Source organism: Haliaeetus leucocephalus, unplaced genomic scaffold, assembly GCF_000737465.1.
Source record: "Haliaeetus leucocephalus isolate CR32 unplaced genomic scaffold, Haliaeetus_leucocephalus-4.0 Scaffold169, whole genome shotgun sequence".
Classification (NCBI taxonomy): Eukaryota; Metazoa; Chordata; class Aves; order Accipitriformes; family Accipitridae; genus Haliaeetus; species Haliaeetus leucocephalus.
The window spans coordinates 1,092,732-1,109,223 of NW_010972605.1; positions in this window are offsets into that span (position 1 = coordinate 1,092,732).

The window sequence follows — 16,492 nt, forward strand, 5'->3', positions numbered from 1 at the left end:
CACAGGTATTTAATCTCTGAAACGCACACTGATTTCTGAAAATCTGTCAGAGACTGTAATGATACATGAATCCCCGTACTCCAGTCAGAGAGTGACATGATGAACACATCAATAGGAGTTTCCTACAATACAGTTCTCTGTGGAACTATTCACAGAGGGAGTAAGAAAATATTTACCAATCTAAAATAATATTGTAGAAGAGCCATTGGCAGTTTTCAAGGAAAACAAAGGACATGGCTGTCACCAATAAGATTCCTTTATCTCTGAGGAGAACTCCTCTAAGGGACTGGGTTAGTCTGGGGTCAATATTTACATGTATATTTACATTTATAGTTATATTTACAATATTTACATTTCCTGAAGGCAAGGGGAAGATTCATACTGTTATAATAGGGGCTAGAGCTTTGAGGTGTAACTAATCTTACTAAGTATAGCCATCCATATGTTAGATGGCTAGTTCAATTCACTATTTAGGCTCCTTCTGCATACACTTCCAAGAGAGAGCTTCTCCAGAGCATAGGTTCTCATAACACCTATTGTAAGGAAGAATCAGTTCCTGGAGAAACTCTCCCTCTTCTTTAAGTATAGAGGAAGCCTAAAAAACTAGCTTTCACCACATTCTCAGATGTCAAAAATTAGATAAAATCAATCCCATTTTTGGCAAAATATACATTGAACCATTGAGTCAGTTTGAGGCTGAACAAACCTGAGGATTAAGGAATGTAGTATTTTACCATATCAGTGTCAGAAAAATCTTTTCAGATCTATCCAAGAACTGAAGCAGAAAAGACAATATTGCAAATTCTTGATGTTAAATTAGGAAATTCCTTTAATTCCAGTTCAGTTCTCCTGCTTAGCTGCTTGAAAACCTCTCAAATTCTCCTACAGTACATCATTCTAGGGTAATCCAGCTTCCTACCACCCATGGATTAAATTATAGCTGCAGGCAAAACCTCAGCAGCTACACTTTTTATATTGTCTCATCTTCAGCCTATTTGTCCAGCTAGAAATCTGACAGTAAATAAGAGCTCTGTTTTTATTTTATAAATCACTGCAGCTCTACTCCTGGATGACAACCAATGAAATGTTTTTGCATCCCTGAATGCTGAAGCACCTGGGAAAAGCTGTGAACTGTTTTTATCCTGAATGCTCAAATGTGGAGTTATTCACACAGTGCTTTTTTAATGGTTAACAGCATGTGTTGTATCATTTCAAGAACTTGCCACATCATTTATTTTGGATGGGAGGTTCACTCACATTGTGTTGAAATCATGTTAGTTTATTCAAGGTCATGCATTGTTTAGATACTTTCACTTCCAATTTAATTAACTTGAACAAAAAGAAACACACCCAAACTTATGAACAATTTCCAAGAAAACATTAATCAAATTTTGATACTGCAAAAGGATTTGAAGAGGAAAAAAAAAGTGCTCCAAAGCTAGGGAACTAGAGGAGGGGGAAACAAGCAATAAACAAAAATGCCCATACATATCAAATCATGATCTAGCTAATACTAACGGATATCTTCCCAATAACAACAATGGTAACACTTCCATATTACATACAAACATAGAAAGTTAACAAAAGGTAGACTTCAATTCCCCTATCTTTAACTATTTAAATGTTATATTCTTAGCCTAAGACAGCAGGTAGGCTCCCTCTAGAGTTGATGAAGAAAAGAAGGTACAGGAGAGCTACGGTAGCCGTTCTGAGAAAAGTAAGACTAGATATGGGTAGGGGGGTACTTCATTTCACTGACTGTAAAACAAGCCTTGACAAATGGCTTAGATTAGACAAACACATTTTAAATGTAGAAGATGTATCTTACCACAAAATGCAGTGTCATGACTTACTAAGGAATCCTCTCCAATACTGAGTTTCAGGGTCAGGTCTCTTTAGAAATGTAACAGAAATTAAGATCAAAAACCCTGTACTTGATATGCACTGTATTGGCACTAGATTTCATCCAAGGCTGAATCTAATTAATTTGTGTCTGGCTTTTAGATTTTATGTCCCTTTTCCAGCCTTCAAAGGATCATATTTTTATTTTACTTGGTTGCATATGAGAATTCTTGGTTTTGTCAAATAATTTTATCAGTTCAGATAAAAATTAACCTAGATAAGACTTTATAACAAACAGTGCACATTTTAGAGATAATTGATTCTTAAAAGGTAAAGAATTACTTAACTGTTCAATAGAATGAGGACTTTTAAAACCTAAACTGTCATTTTGAGGAAATAAGATAAAAAATGTTATCTGACTCAGTAAAAAACAAAGCCAGTGAAATTTCATTAAAATTATTTTATCTCTTATGGGAGATATTGTACACACTTAATTCAGGAAACCAGTTTTTATATTCCAAGCAGTATGAAAAGCTTGAACTATCCAGTATATGAGGAGCATGAGATGCAAATACGATTGTTCAGTGGTCTGTCTGAGAAAACAAATTCCACCAAACTTCAAGACACTCTCTGCACTGACCTCTACACATTCTTTTAAATCTACCTATCTATCATGTAAAACTCCTCAGAGATTGTTATTTAAACAAAAAAGATTAAACCCTGACCCTCCATTTGTCCAAGATAACTAAAATCCTTGTAAATGTTAGACCTGGGATAAAGAACTGTGATTTCAGAGGTATCATACAATGTATTGTCAGGAAAAGGCGTGGATAGCTCACATACGAAATTTCCTGAAAACAATGTTTACAAGGAATTTGCTTTGTTATAAAGCTTTTAAATCCATTCCATTTTTTATTGAACACTGTTCTTTGGGGAATATACAACTCCCAATGTATTTGCTTCCTACAGCAAAATATAGTATACGGGTTTTCCCCCACATATTTCTGTTACGTTGCAGATAGAATTTAAGCTAGTATGAAAATTTGCATTGCCTTTCATAAGTGGGAACATATCATCTATTAATTATTATAGCATCTGCTTTTATCCTGACCTCTGTAACAGGAAATAGAGCACAAGTGACCCAATAAAGTTGGTGATAAAAAAATATAAATAACAGCTTGCTTTCTTGCTACTGTGTTGGCTTTTCTGCAGTCCTGGATAGCCTGTGCCACAATATAACTCACACAGTCCCGCTGCAGAAAGAGACTGGAGGAAATCTGTGTGTTTATGGGCAAGTTGCTGGAGAAAGAAGCTGTTAAGCTGGACCTGAAAATTAACTTTACAAAACTACTTCATCAGCTTATTTTGATAAGCAAATAGTATACAAATATTGTTTAGAAATATGATACAACTCTTCACACTATATATAACTATGTATTTGACTAATAACAAAAAATACATATTATAGTTATACCTCTAATTATAGATGTTGTACTTCAATAGTAAAAGTACTTCAAATTCAAATTGTGTAACTAATTAAAAAAAAATACTATAATCATACCGTTGAAGTTATCCTATTATTTTAATTTTAGATTCTCTCTTGTATTTTTTACTTCATAGAGTTTCCCTCCCTACTTCACAGTGAAAAAAAAAGATCAATAGAGACACAACCAGAAAAAAATCAGGTCTCATATATGAATTAATCACTGTTATTTCAAAATAGTATCTTTAAAATCTTATTAGGTGGAACTGAGCATTCAAAGTATCTGACTTTTCTTCAGTATTATATGTATAAAGAACAGGAGGTCAATTTCTCCTCAAAATTTTACAATATATTGTTTTCCACAACAATGGGTGGAAAGTTGCAACACCTTTCTTTCATTAGTCTACCAAACTGTTTGGTAACTTTGAACAGATAGCTGTGCCCAGTCAGTTCCCAGATGTTGCCACAGAATTCCAGTAAATTTACCACAAGTTCCAGTCTTTCAACTGGGTTTCTTGTAAGAAAATTCCTTTACTTTCAATATCTAACAGAAAGTTGATTTAAGACCAAAAAGGTTTATTGTATTTGAATTAAATTTTTAAATACAAATGAGACGAATTATTTGTAATCTAAAAAAAAGTTCTCTGAATAACAAAACTAATGAAAAATGGCTATTTTCTGTGAGTCTGTCTTGTAAATCTCTTCCCCTATTGTGACAATCTCAACTTCTCCTTCCTTCCCTTTGCCCACCTCTCCTATCAAACACCCTTCCCCATGCATAAGACACCAGTGCTGTTGCTACACTGAATTCTTAATCATGATAATTAGCTATTTGGTATAATATATACTGCTTGATCGAGGCTTTAACATCATCCTACAGGGGAACTGGTGGAAAAGATGAGGCTCTAATTTACTGCTACTTGTCTGACTAATGCCCACACCTCCCCAGACTTGTGAGACCATACTCAGTCCTCTCCTTCTCCTTCAAATGGAATCAGCTAAAACTGACTGCTAGGTTCAAAGATTACTCAGGAAAATGACACATATGCAATTGAACTGATAAACTGACAGCATAATTGCATGATCTTCAACTCTAGAAGGGTGATTAAAACCAGAAAATTAAAAGCTGAAAAAGGAATATGTTTGTCATCTTTTGAAAACACCCTTTTCTTGACCAAATGGGGTCACCACAGTTACTCAAAGTCATTCTCCTGCATTTTAGCAGGGCCTTTATAAGGGAAAAAAAAAATGAAAATGGAAAAAAAAATTCTTTAAATGATACAACAAAGGACTAGGCAATATGACTGTGAATTCTATGTATGCCATGTATTCCAGTCTAGCAATATAGACCAAATAAACATGTAAGACAATTTGAAAGAAAAATCCATCTGGTGGATTTCCAGTGCCTTTTCTATATCATGATACCTTTTATTTATTCCTCTTCATGAGCATTCTTTTGTTTTCTTTTTCTCTTTCTGTGACAGGAGAGCTCACTGCAAAACAACATTTGACCAATACCCATCTATTCCAATGAAAACCAATACTATCAGCCACCACAAAGACATGTGAAAACAGTATTTCTCATAGTCTATCTTAAACCAAGTGGATTTTTTACTCCCTTCCTAATTATGGTGACAAATCTTCCTTTGTCATCAACATATGCAGAAAAGATTGGTAACTGCTATAGGTACACATCCAGCACATTTTAACTCTGACTTATCTCTCTGAAAATGCCTGCTGGCATTCTTTAAATAAATCATGTCAGAAGTGGTTTCCCTCTCTTTTCACAATTCTTTGAACAAGGAAATCTCCATGTCTTTGTTATGTGGGCCACCATGTAACAGAAAGATTTTCTCCCTACCAATGAACACATAATGAACATTTGGCAGTTAGATAATTGTGTAGGTGGAAAATTAGAAGTAGAAAACCAGCCTCTGTAATCCTAGCTACCTTCCATACAGTGTGTATGTCCCTTTCAGAACACATGTTGACATTGTGTCCCTAATGAGGCCATCAAAAATTTGTCATGGATTTTTCTAAATTAAGTATTTCATTCCCAGGATGGATTCAACTCTTCAGTTTATATGTCTACAGTGTAGACTTCTACATCTCAGCTATCCACCAGAGTGCTTTATAGACAATAAAGAGAAAAAGAGTGTTTCAGATCATGAGTTATCTAGCCTTTTTTAGAACCTTTTACAAAATTATGTCTTTCACACACTGGGAAAGCCTGTTTCTCTTCACTGATTATAAGAAAAGCCTACAATTACTAGTTCAGGTAAAGATATCTCCATTTACTCAGATAAATTTTACTCAGAGGACTTAGTTCAGCTGCAGGTAAAGGCAGCCAGTACTAGTAAGTTCTTTTGTGAACTACAGGTAGCTTCTATCAATGTAAAGTATATACTTCTTTGTAGCTGTATTTCCCTTCTTCAGGTAAAATGGTCACAGTTTTCCTCTTGCAACATCATTTTAACTATCATTCCTAAGTAAACTTTGTCATTCAAACAAACCAATAAAAGAAAAAATAAATAGAATTCTAGTTCACAGGGACTAAGAAGGATCCTTTCTGTTGGATGCTATGACTACGTAAATGTTCAGACTCCATTTTTAGGAACTCATTTTGTGAGGCCTTGACAGGAGAAAAAGTCAGAATTATTCACTGCCTGTTACATGCACGTCTGCTAATCTGTTTCCTCAGCTGCTTTAATAGGATTCTTTTACATGTGGAACTCTGATAAACATTAATGCAGGTTAAGTTAATGTTTACAGTTGTGGCGTTATTTTTTTTTTTATATTGGGGAGCAGGTAGAAAACAGTCTGTTAACAGGAAACTAGGCTGAGTTCATAATAAATGCAGGACTAATGATGTTATTATTTATAGCTTAAATCTTTACCTCCTGCTATGTAAGATTATACTGCTTGCTTATTTTCTTCACAATATTCCTTATATGTTGAAGATATTCCAAAACTTATCCTTTAAGGCCTCCTCATTTTCCCTCTTGAAATCCCCAAGACCTTCTCCAATCCAATCAACTTACACTTGTAGTCTAAAATACAGTGTCCATTCATTATATCTGTAAATTCTGATTTTGCATCATACCTCCTAAAACCAGTCAGAATACAGTCATGACTGAACTCAATTGTTAATACCATGAAACATGTTGAGCTAGTTTATGGGCTGGTTGTAATATTTTCATGTAAAAAGCTGCATTTCAACAAGAACATACTATGCCTTGTTATATTTCTAAGCACATATTTGCTCTTATAAACTGGCTGATGCTTGCCTTCCAAAGTCCATGAAAAAGTTGAAAAATAGACTGAGGTCAAGCTTACCCACTGCCTGCTTAGACAAAAGTTATTGGTAATGTTCAGAGCAAGGATTTTAATAAATGGATATAAATGGATATCAGTTCTAATTCTGTTCCTTTTTTGGTTCTCTAACTTCTTCTTCAACCCTATTGGCTTGAGTTGAAGCCCCATCTGAAAATTCTCAGCTCTGTTGGAAAAGGCAACAATTAATGGGTTGGATAGATCTAAGATAAAAGAATTAAAATTTGTCTATTGAACTGGAGGAATTATATTTTGTCTAATATTATATAAATGTATTTCATACTTTCACCTGACCTAAAGAGAAAATTAAACCAGAACTCTGTGCTCTACAGTAGGTCACACTAAACAACCATAATAATTCCCTTGGCCTTAAAGTCTGTTCACTCTGAAATAAATTTTTGGCCATCCCACTGGAAATACAATTCCTCCACTTTGACAGGTTTTCTTACGTATTTTGCAGGCATTGAGATTTGCAGAAAGTCAATAAAATATTTTTTGAAACACATGCAGTAAATTACTTTTCTAACATAAAATAACAGCATCTCAGGACTGCAGACAACATGATATGCAAAATATCAAATCAAACTGATTGAATAGCTTGGATTATTTTAAAATTATATTCTATATTGGATTTTGAATGCTTAAAGAAAGTACAAAACTGAGCAACTATCTGAATTTAAAAGCCTTTTTTCCCACCAAACAGTACTAAAAAATTGTAAACAATCTAATATAATGTATCAAGAAGTGTTAAATCAAATTATCAGAAGCCAGTTTTATTATATAATGTTATCATTGCAGTGCTTGTCTCATTTATACCTAACATCATTATACTACTTACTCTAATTTTAATTCTAAATGCATGAATTTACTATTAATCTGATTCACAAAACAATCCCTTACCTATTTGCCAATCAAGCTCTGTATGCAGACGAATTTTGGAAAAGTCAGTAACTAAAAAAAAAATCACCAAGTTCAGAATCTTCTTGACATTAATTCATAGTTTTATTGGTTCACAAAAAACACATCCTGATACCATGTGCAAAATTTCAAACAGAAAACAGTGTTTCATTAACTGGAAAGCTCAGTCTTTTTAGAAAATCTATGTACCTACACTGCTAATATGTACCTAGCTGCATAAATCCCTTTGGCATTGTAAATATGACTAATAACAGTATAAAAAATTGGTCTCAAAGTTTGTTTCTCTATTAGTTTGAGAGACTTTGTTTTGACAACTTTGTTTTAGAAACCCTGTGACTTTTCAAGGCTCCCTTCTCCACAGTTTTGCTATTTCCACACGTGAACACAATGCTGATTCAGCATCATAATTACTACTATGAATCTTGTTGCCATAACTGCAGCTAAGATGGCTGTCTTATCTTAAATTAGATATTGCAACTACAAAGCACAGCAGTGTGGTGATCACTGTGGTCTAAATTCCCTTCTTTCTGCAGCCCTTTCTTTATCTTGCTACTTAGGAGGGTCTCCATGCTGCTCTAAGTACCACCTGGCTACCTGGCTCAAACACACGAATAGAGCTAGTTTAAATGTAACTATAAAACTAGCTATAAAATAATTCCAAGTGTGTCTACATGAGTTATAGGAACGGCTACAGTACAGACAAGGTAATCTACTCAGCTGTATGCGAAAAGGTGACTTTTATCCTGTATAAATTTTTGTTCAAATTCATCACCCAGTTCTTATCCTCCTCCATGAAGTGAACAATTCAGGCAGACCAGACCATACCTCCATACCATCACAGGCCTCACTTTCCTGATTGGTACAGTCCAGCTAGCAGCCTACTTGGATCTATATGCACTTGTATCCATGTCATTCAAGAAATTATAAACCTGGAAGCTGGGATTAATATCTTAGTTCCTTGTCAGACCAATAATCCACAAGCCTAGGAACCACATCTGACAAGGTGCTGTGAATCTCCAAAATACAGCTCCTGGAGCTTTGTGATGGCTGGCCCCCAATCAGCTTACAAAGTGGGCTGCAAATGTCAGGTGGACAAGCTAGTGAGACATCAACTTAGGACCACTCCTGGCAAAAATATCTCATCTCATCTGCAGAGTACTTTAAAATCTCAGCAAAGACCTACCAAAAATATTTTTCTTCTAGCTTTTTCAATCAGCTTTACAGCAGCCATAATGGCAGCTGAGAACTGAGGCAACAGATTCCTAGAAGAAATAGAGTTTTGACATCTGTGAGATATGTATTCCACGCTGGCTGAGTAAAATACTTTCAGAAAAGGACAGGCGAGGAAATGGGAATGAGAACAAACATGGTCAAGCACATAACCATTCAAGTTACTTTAATACGAGCATTCAAAGAGCACTGATGAAAGCAAACAAATGCTGTTCTTCTAGCAGTCAAAAACTAAAGTATGTCCTGGTGACACAAAACCTTACATTAGAGCCTGGAAAGCTTATAAAAGAGTTGTAGATCCCAGGCAGATAAACATACGTTAGGTGCACAGGTATTTGATAATGGTGCCAGACTGAGTTAATCAAGAAGCTTCAACCTATGAGTTCTGGACAAGGTCAAAAAGGCTAGTTTGGCTGCAGAGTTTGGGGGGAATGTTCTCATGAATTGCTCCACAGGGAGTTATTTGGATTGCTGAGCTAGCTTTAAAGCCTCTGCAAAGGGTGCTGACCTGAACCAAGGTCTTGGCTCTGAGCCCAGCCCTATTGGAGAAACAAGATTTCCATAGACAGTAAACACAAATTAATCCAGGCGTAACACTCATTTCCACTGACTCGCCAATAAGCACACTACTATTAATAAAACTAACTCTGCCTCTGGCAGATATGTGGTTATTTTAACAACCCCATTGTGGTCACTCGATGCTTGAACTCTGCTATACCCTAATCAACCATCTTTGAAGAAGGTAACACAACTTATTTAAAGAAAAAGCATATCACACAGTCTGGAGAAACAGGCTGATTCATTCATGCTGGCGAATTTGTTACACTGGCAAATATCTTGAGGATGAAGAAACATTTTTTCCTTAGACCTTTCAAATGTGTACCAAATAGGATTATTTTTTTTTTTTACTTCCACCTGTGCACAAAACCCAGGTCACTCTGAAGCTGCCCCTACTACTTCTGTTATCATCTGCGTCAACACTACCCTGCAGTAGAACGCTGCATATCTGTCCATGGATTCCTGGTTTATGACAGTGATAACCATCAGTTCTGAAAATTTCCACCTAAGAGATAACTTTCTCATTGCCCATTGAGTTTTGAGTTAGTTCTGGTCTCTAAAACCTGTTATCATTTCCTGCAAGCTGGAGGAAATATCTGCACCTATCTTTTTTCAGATTATACTTTTACAACAAACAGAAAATATTTAAATATCACACAAATGGCATAACTGACAGATGTATAGTATAACTTCTATTAATTTCTAGATCTGTTGCTGATAAGCTAGACAGGAAAATAATACAGCATTAGCAACTTTGCTGGGTTTCATAGTAGGTGAGTTTTAAGACTAAGAAAAAGCTACTAATCACAAACTCCTATTGTCAGAGCAGAACTTCCTCTTTCATTATGACTATATACATTAAACAATTTCTAGGAAGTGCTAAAGTTATATTTGTTATACCCAAGGAACATTTTACAGAAATGGAACACAGCTTCTTAAGTTTTGTATCAGCAAATATTGCCATGATTTGATTAGAAAACTGTAAGAAATCTCTCTCTTTTTAAATTAAGCCCAAACCTACGCTTGCCCCATGATCTAGATCCACTGATACTAGTAAAGCAATTCCTAAATTAAGCTGGATACTTAAATCCAAAACTGTGATCTAAAAATTCCTCTTTAACCTCTTCTCTGAACTTGGAGATAATGACTGTCTTTGGGTGCTAACCTATTTGAGTCCATAAGTTTCTCCAGACATTTAGCATTTTGGTTTTGCATGGCTAGAACTGTGCTTCCAAAGCAGTTTGGTGTCTGGATCAGACCTTCAGACCAGACATTCTTCCCCTCAATTATCCGAAAGAGCCAGATCCTGTAGACACACTCAGAGTATGCTTAGCACCAATTGATAGGATTGGTCTCCTCATAAAATGCAGTTGCCACCACTTCTTTTAAGGCATGGGTGGAAGAAGAGACTGTGTCCACCTTTTCTGTAATAGCTTAATATTTACAGCATTCATTGGATTCACTTCCCTTCCCAGACTGGACAGATTCACAATGTCTTACACCCCAAGGAAAACATGCCAACTTTTGAGTCCTTTGACAAGATGGCTAAGTTGTCGCTGTGGTGGTAAGACAGTCCTGATCTCTGATTCCTTCTCCCCTTCGCCTAGGACCGTATGATTCTCAGGACATTCCTATGTAAGTGAACTAACCTAAAATGACTGAGTGGATCCAGACCACCAGAACAACTCAGCCGCATTTAAGGCCCTCCTCCTGGCTACCTGAAGGCTGTTTGGATATGGTGATGGAGTAGGCAGCATACTAAATGAATTATCCTTATAGTCTTGTCTTTTGTCACCCTCTTTCATGAGGGCCTGGCAGCACATCTTTCATCGTATGATCACATGCATGCCTATCGTATCTAAAAGGCATGATATGCAAAAGCACAATGTCATGGGATATCTGCATTGTGCTCATCTGACAGGTTATATACATGTGTATTCAGTCATGTGACAGACACACTAACATATTGCTTACTTGAGGAGAGCACATCTCGTAACATAAAGCTATGTAACTCAGCTTGCATGGGTGAAAAAGGCTCATTGTGGTAGCTTCCAGGGTTACTGTTCTGCTACCCGTTTCTGGCCTGAAGAAACCTCAGTTCTCCAGTACACAGTTTAAACAAAATGCTACAGCCAATTAGGCAAAAGCCTGCTGCTTTTGACATGACTCAGGGAGATTGGAGATGCTTTTTAAAAAGTTTTTTCAATGTGAAAAAGAACACCAACTTATAACTCTGACTTTGAAACTGAGTGCTTTACTGGTCTGCTAACAAAATTATGTATATCACCTTCTCTGTCAGCGGTCCGCTGTTTCTGCATGTAAAACTTAAATTCAGAAGGTTCCAGACTCTGGCCTGGAGGTGGCTAGAGATACCTATCTGTCTGTGTCTTGCACTAAAATACCTAGGCTTGAAAAAGAGCATGGATTTCAGACATACCCATGTGTTTGATAATCATCTTACTTCTGGAAAACCCAATATAAAATAATAAAACCCAATATGGGCTATACGAAGCCCAGGACTGTCTTCTTACCAGAGTGACCTAACCACTAAGATAAAATCATCAAAGGGTTTCAGACCACAAAAATAAATTATTCACATGGACAGACAGGTGGAGCAGTGGGATCTAGATTACAGGTCTCAGTAGGTAAAAATTATAGCAGCACCCCTGAAACAAAGAGTTATAGCAATCTACAGAAGCTGGAATCCCAGCAGGAGTCTGGTTTGCAACATCCACTAAAAAAATAGCAACATGTTGCTCATTATAGAAGAATTGTTGCAAACCTGTAATTTGTCTTAAAACCACATAGTTAAATAAAAGGGTAATCACTGCAAAAGCTGTCTTGTGTATGTGCTGGTGTTTGTTTGTTTGTTTTTGTTTTTTCAGGTACGCCATAAAACATATACTGGCACCATGACTAGGCTCACATTCCTGCAAAAAGCAAGATTTTTTTCCTGATCATGAAGATTAAAGGAAAGCCTGGGCAGTGATCTATATTTAAATGTTGCTTTTGCACTAACTGAGCAAAATAATAGAAATGGAAAAGGAATGCGTACATGCATCAAGGAAAAAGGGGAGAGTTAACACTTTTATCTATGTAGAACAGAAAAAAAAAATAGAATAAACTGAGAGTTTTCACTATGGTTATTGCAGTCATAGCCACCTTTTTTTTGCTGTAACTGAACTGTAATAAGTAATTTTATTAGACAGACTAGCTGTGAAGGCAACAAATGCCGTGCAATGCAATACAATGTAAAACTCTGCAGACTATGTAATTATTTTGAGAAATTATTGTCATCTTTTAGTCTTCCTTCACAGCACACTCTCAGTAAGTCATTCTTTTATACAGTTTCATAAATGAAATCTACCTGAACAATAAATAATATTGGTTATGCAACATACCATGAGAAGCATGTTAAAAAAAAAAAAGACACTTAATTGTTACAAAGCTGTAATAAAAAGAAGTGTGGGTGGAGTGCAGAAAGCCCAAGGTAATGATAAGAATCAGTTAATCCTCTGCCCCTAAATTCTGGCATCATTTCAAATAATTTCGTTTGTTTAATGCAGTGGAGTTAATGCACAGATGGACCAACATTAGTTGGGATGCTATATGTACCTTTAGCCAAAAACCTTATAAACATATTGCAATTTCTAGTTCAGCCCCTTGATTTTGTACAGTAAAATATGAATTTATTTCTTTTGTCTCTTTTGAAGTTACCAGTTCGATTCCCCTCAGACTCAATGCTGTAGCTGCAATGACTTCAGTGCTGCAGAAAAAGTACTTCAAGCACAAAAAAGGCTGAAATACTCAGGCCAGAGAGATCACTACCTCATGCAAGTTGAATAGATTGTGTTTTTCTAGCTTTATTTGTAGTGTACACATCAAAGAAATACATAGTCATGTTAAAGTCTGTTAATATACTACAGAGCTCAAAGATACATTGTTGATATAGTGAATAGATAAGTAAATAAGCAAGCAGAAAAGGAGAAAACTGTGAATCAGTATTTAAATTGTAAGAAGTCGACTCAAAGGAAAGAGAAATAGTGTAAGAAATTATGAGAAGAGTAGAGGTATCATCTGCAAGAATCTTAAATTCTATTCTAACATAAAAAATGCTTCTACATGAGTATAAAGCAACAATCATAAAGAGATTGGTGGAAGATTTATAACGGTAAGTGATGCCATACAAACTCATCTCCTCCTGGTCTTCTTGTATTTTTGTGATATAGCTAATTTTGATCTCTACAAATTTAGAATGAATATCGAACAAAATGCATCTGGAGAAAACGTGGAGAAAAAAGCAGCATGACTGAGGATATGAGATACTTTAAATCTGATAAGGAGGAAAATCAGACTATTTTGGTAAGAATACTGACTGTATATTAATTTGGTTCACAACTACTCTACGATAGTTGGTATATAATCCAGAAAAGACCAACGAAAAAGACATAAAAAATAATGTAAAGAACAAATTTAAGACAGAACACAAAGGGCATTTTCCATAACATTTCCTACCAACATTAATTAAACTAACACAAGCTGCAAAACAAAATTTTTAGGAAGATCCTGTTGTACAGTAAAAAGGATTTTTGGCACATTTGTACCACTGGTTAATACAGATGGAGCAGAAACATGGGCATTCTCCAAGAATATCAAGTATCAGCTAAAAGCTGAGCTGTAAAACATGAAAAGATTTATGCATAGAGTATTACTGGAACCATACCAAATCCTGCAAGGTCTTAGTTCTGGTACTTGAAAAAGGAGTCCTCGAGTATCTCAGACATAATAAAAATAAGACTACAGCCCCACAAGTTCTGCCAAGTGAATTCTAGCATGGTCCTAGAATCAGATAGGAAAAAATGGAGAATATGAAAATGAACAACAGAGTAATTAAGAAGAAAGACATCTTGGAGACTGTGAATAAGCAAGTGTAAGAAAAAAATGTAAATGAAAATTATCACTAATCTACAGTACAATGTAATCCATCAAAGATCATAATAACAGCTTTCAATAATAAATCTTCACTTAGAAGCTATATGAACAAGCTCTGTAGTATTTTCCATGCAGTGCATAATACAGTGCAATAACAACAGTGAACATTGCAGAAACGTTATGTCTCTCTTACAATTATTGATGTTGTCATCCATCATTATAGGTAATGATTTTCTATACTATTATGATCCACTGAAACTAATAATATTTGTTATACAGATATTGAAATTACCTAATTTCTTAACTATTTGTGGGCCTGAGTGCACCTCATCTAGGGTTTCCTGCTTAATATACACGTTCCTTACTACTTATGTATAAAACTTTAAACTCCAAAAAAAGCATTTACTGATATGTTATGAACAGTTGCCTGAACGAATGCACCCAAAGCAACAAAGACTGTGAAAAGATGCAGCACCTATTCTACAAGCAATAGGAGTTGGCTTCTTCCTGAATTAGTTTGGCATTCCAAAGTAAATAATGGTCTGTAAGTCTGTAATGTATTTTACTTTCTTGAATGTGTGCAAATTAATGAGAAATGCTAGCTCAGTCCAGCAGTTCATCTTTTCTAATATCTTGCTTTGACATTGCCTGATGCAAGATGTACAGGACACCACCACAAAAAGAAATTAATAATACTAAGAATAATTTGGAAGAAATTAGGAACAAGCCTACATCAGGAATGTTTCATTTTATTCTCAGGAAGTCTAATTCTCCAACATGATGTACACTCCCCACATATGTACCAAATACCACATATACTTCAAACAGGTTTTAACTGATTATTTTAATCCATGTGTGAGTCCTTAGTATCCCTGTTTTTTCCTCTGGCATAGTTAATTGTATCACAGAATGAAATCCTTCACTATGATTTGCAAGCAAACTCAACTCCTCAATGTGCATTTAGCTGAAGTACAGTGACAGAAAGGGAATACAAAGATTTGTTTTAAAAGAAACCCAAAACACAGCAAGTTATTGCCACCTTTGAAACTGGGGTAAAACCGGCAGTGGTAATACAACTCACTTGCACAAAAATGAAATTACAGCTTTTTCCAAAATCTCAGTCTTCTTTTCGTTCAAATGCCATTTTGGCTTCCTTTAATTTCATGCATAAAAGCTTTACCTGGAAAAAAATGTGTCTAGTCTTTTAAACTGGTACCAGCAGAGCTCAGGTCCTCATTCAGCAGAAGTTACACAAGTGCTTAATTTCACCAACTTTGAGTGGTCCCACTGTAGCAATTAAATATATTTTATAATGTGTAAAGTCAAGCATATGCATAAATTATTACTGAATGAGGACCTTTGATCTTAAACCCAGCTTTGAAATTGTGCACTGTTTTCTAAAATTTCCACCAATCTACAAGTAAAGGTACACCCGAAGTATTCTCATAAAATTAGGACAGAACTTGGAAGATGTATTTAACTATTATAGTAATGATTAACAGCTGTAGTTTATTAGCCTCAGAGGAACTTACAGAAATTCCATGAACTTCCACTTATTCACCAAATTCTTTGCTGCAATTCAAAGAAAAAAAAATAGGGGAATTTTCTAGTAGCACCAAGATCTCCAAATCCATATAGAGTATTTTGATTTCTCTCTTTCTTGTTTGAGGGACCATGGGTTCTCTTGTTTTAGGAACAACAAAACGATTTTTCACAAGGTCCAGCACGAGAACTCGTACACTGCTGAAGGGATGTCACTCCACCTGAGCATCACTCTGGTAAACACAAAAGAGAAAGTCCTGCAAGCCGCTCCTTTACTGAGTGTTTAACGAACCCTGAAAATCCCTACTCACAGCCCCGAATCTGGCTAATTATTACCTTCGCGACTTATTATCTATTAGTGAAGTCATTCAGGGGGCAGGGAAAGAGGGGGAAGGGATGCCATGCAAATGGTCGGTAGATGAGGGCAAAGGCAGCTGTCTGGTATTTATTTCCTCTACGCAGCACAGCACAGGGAGACAGAAAGACTCGAGAAGATCGTCCCCCATCTGATGCGTTACTGCATCCCCAGAGCCGCTGGGGGGGGGGGGGGGGCTGACTTCCTCCCGCAGGCAGATGACCCGCCGTAGAGCGCGTTGTTAAGGGGTGATGTAAGAGAAGTTAAACTTGACCAGCCAAGCGCACCCCCTACCTCAA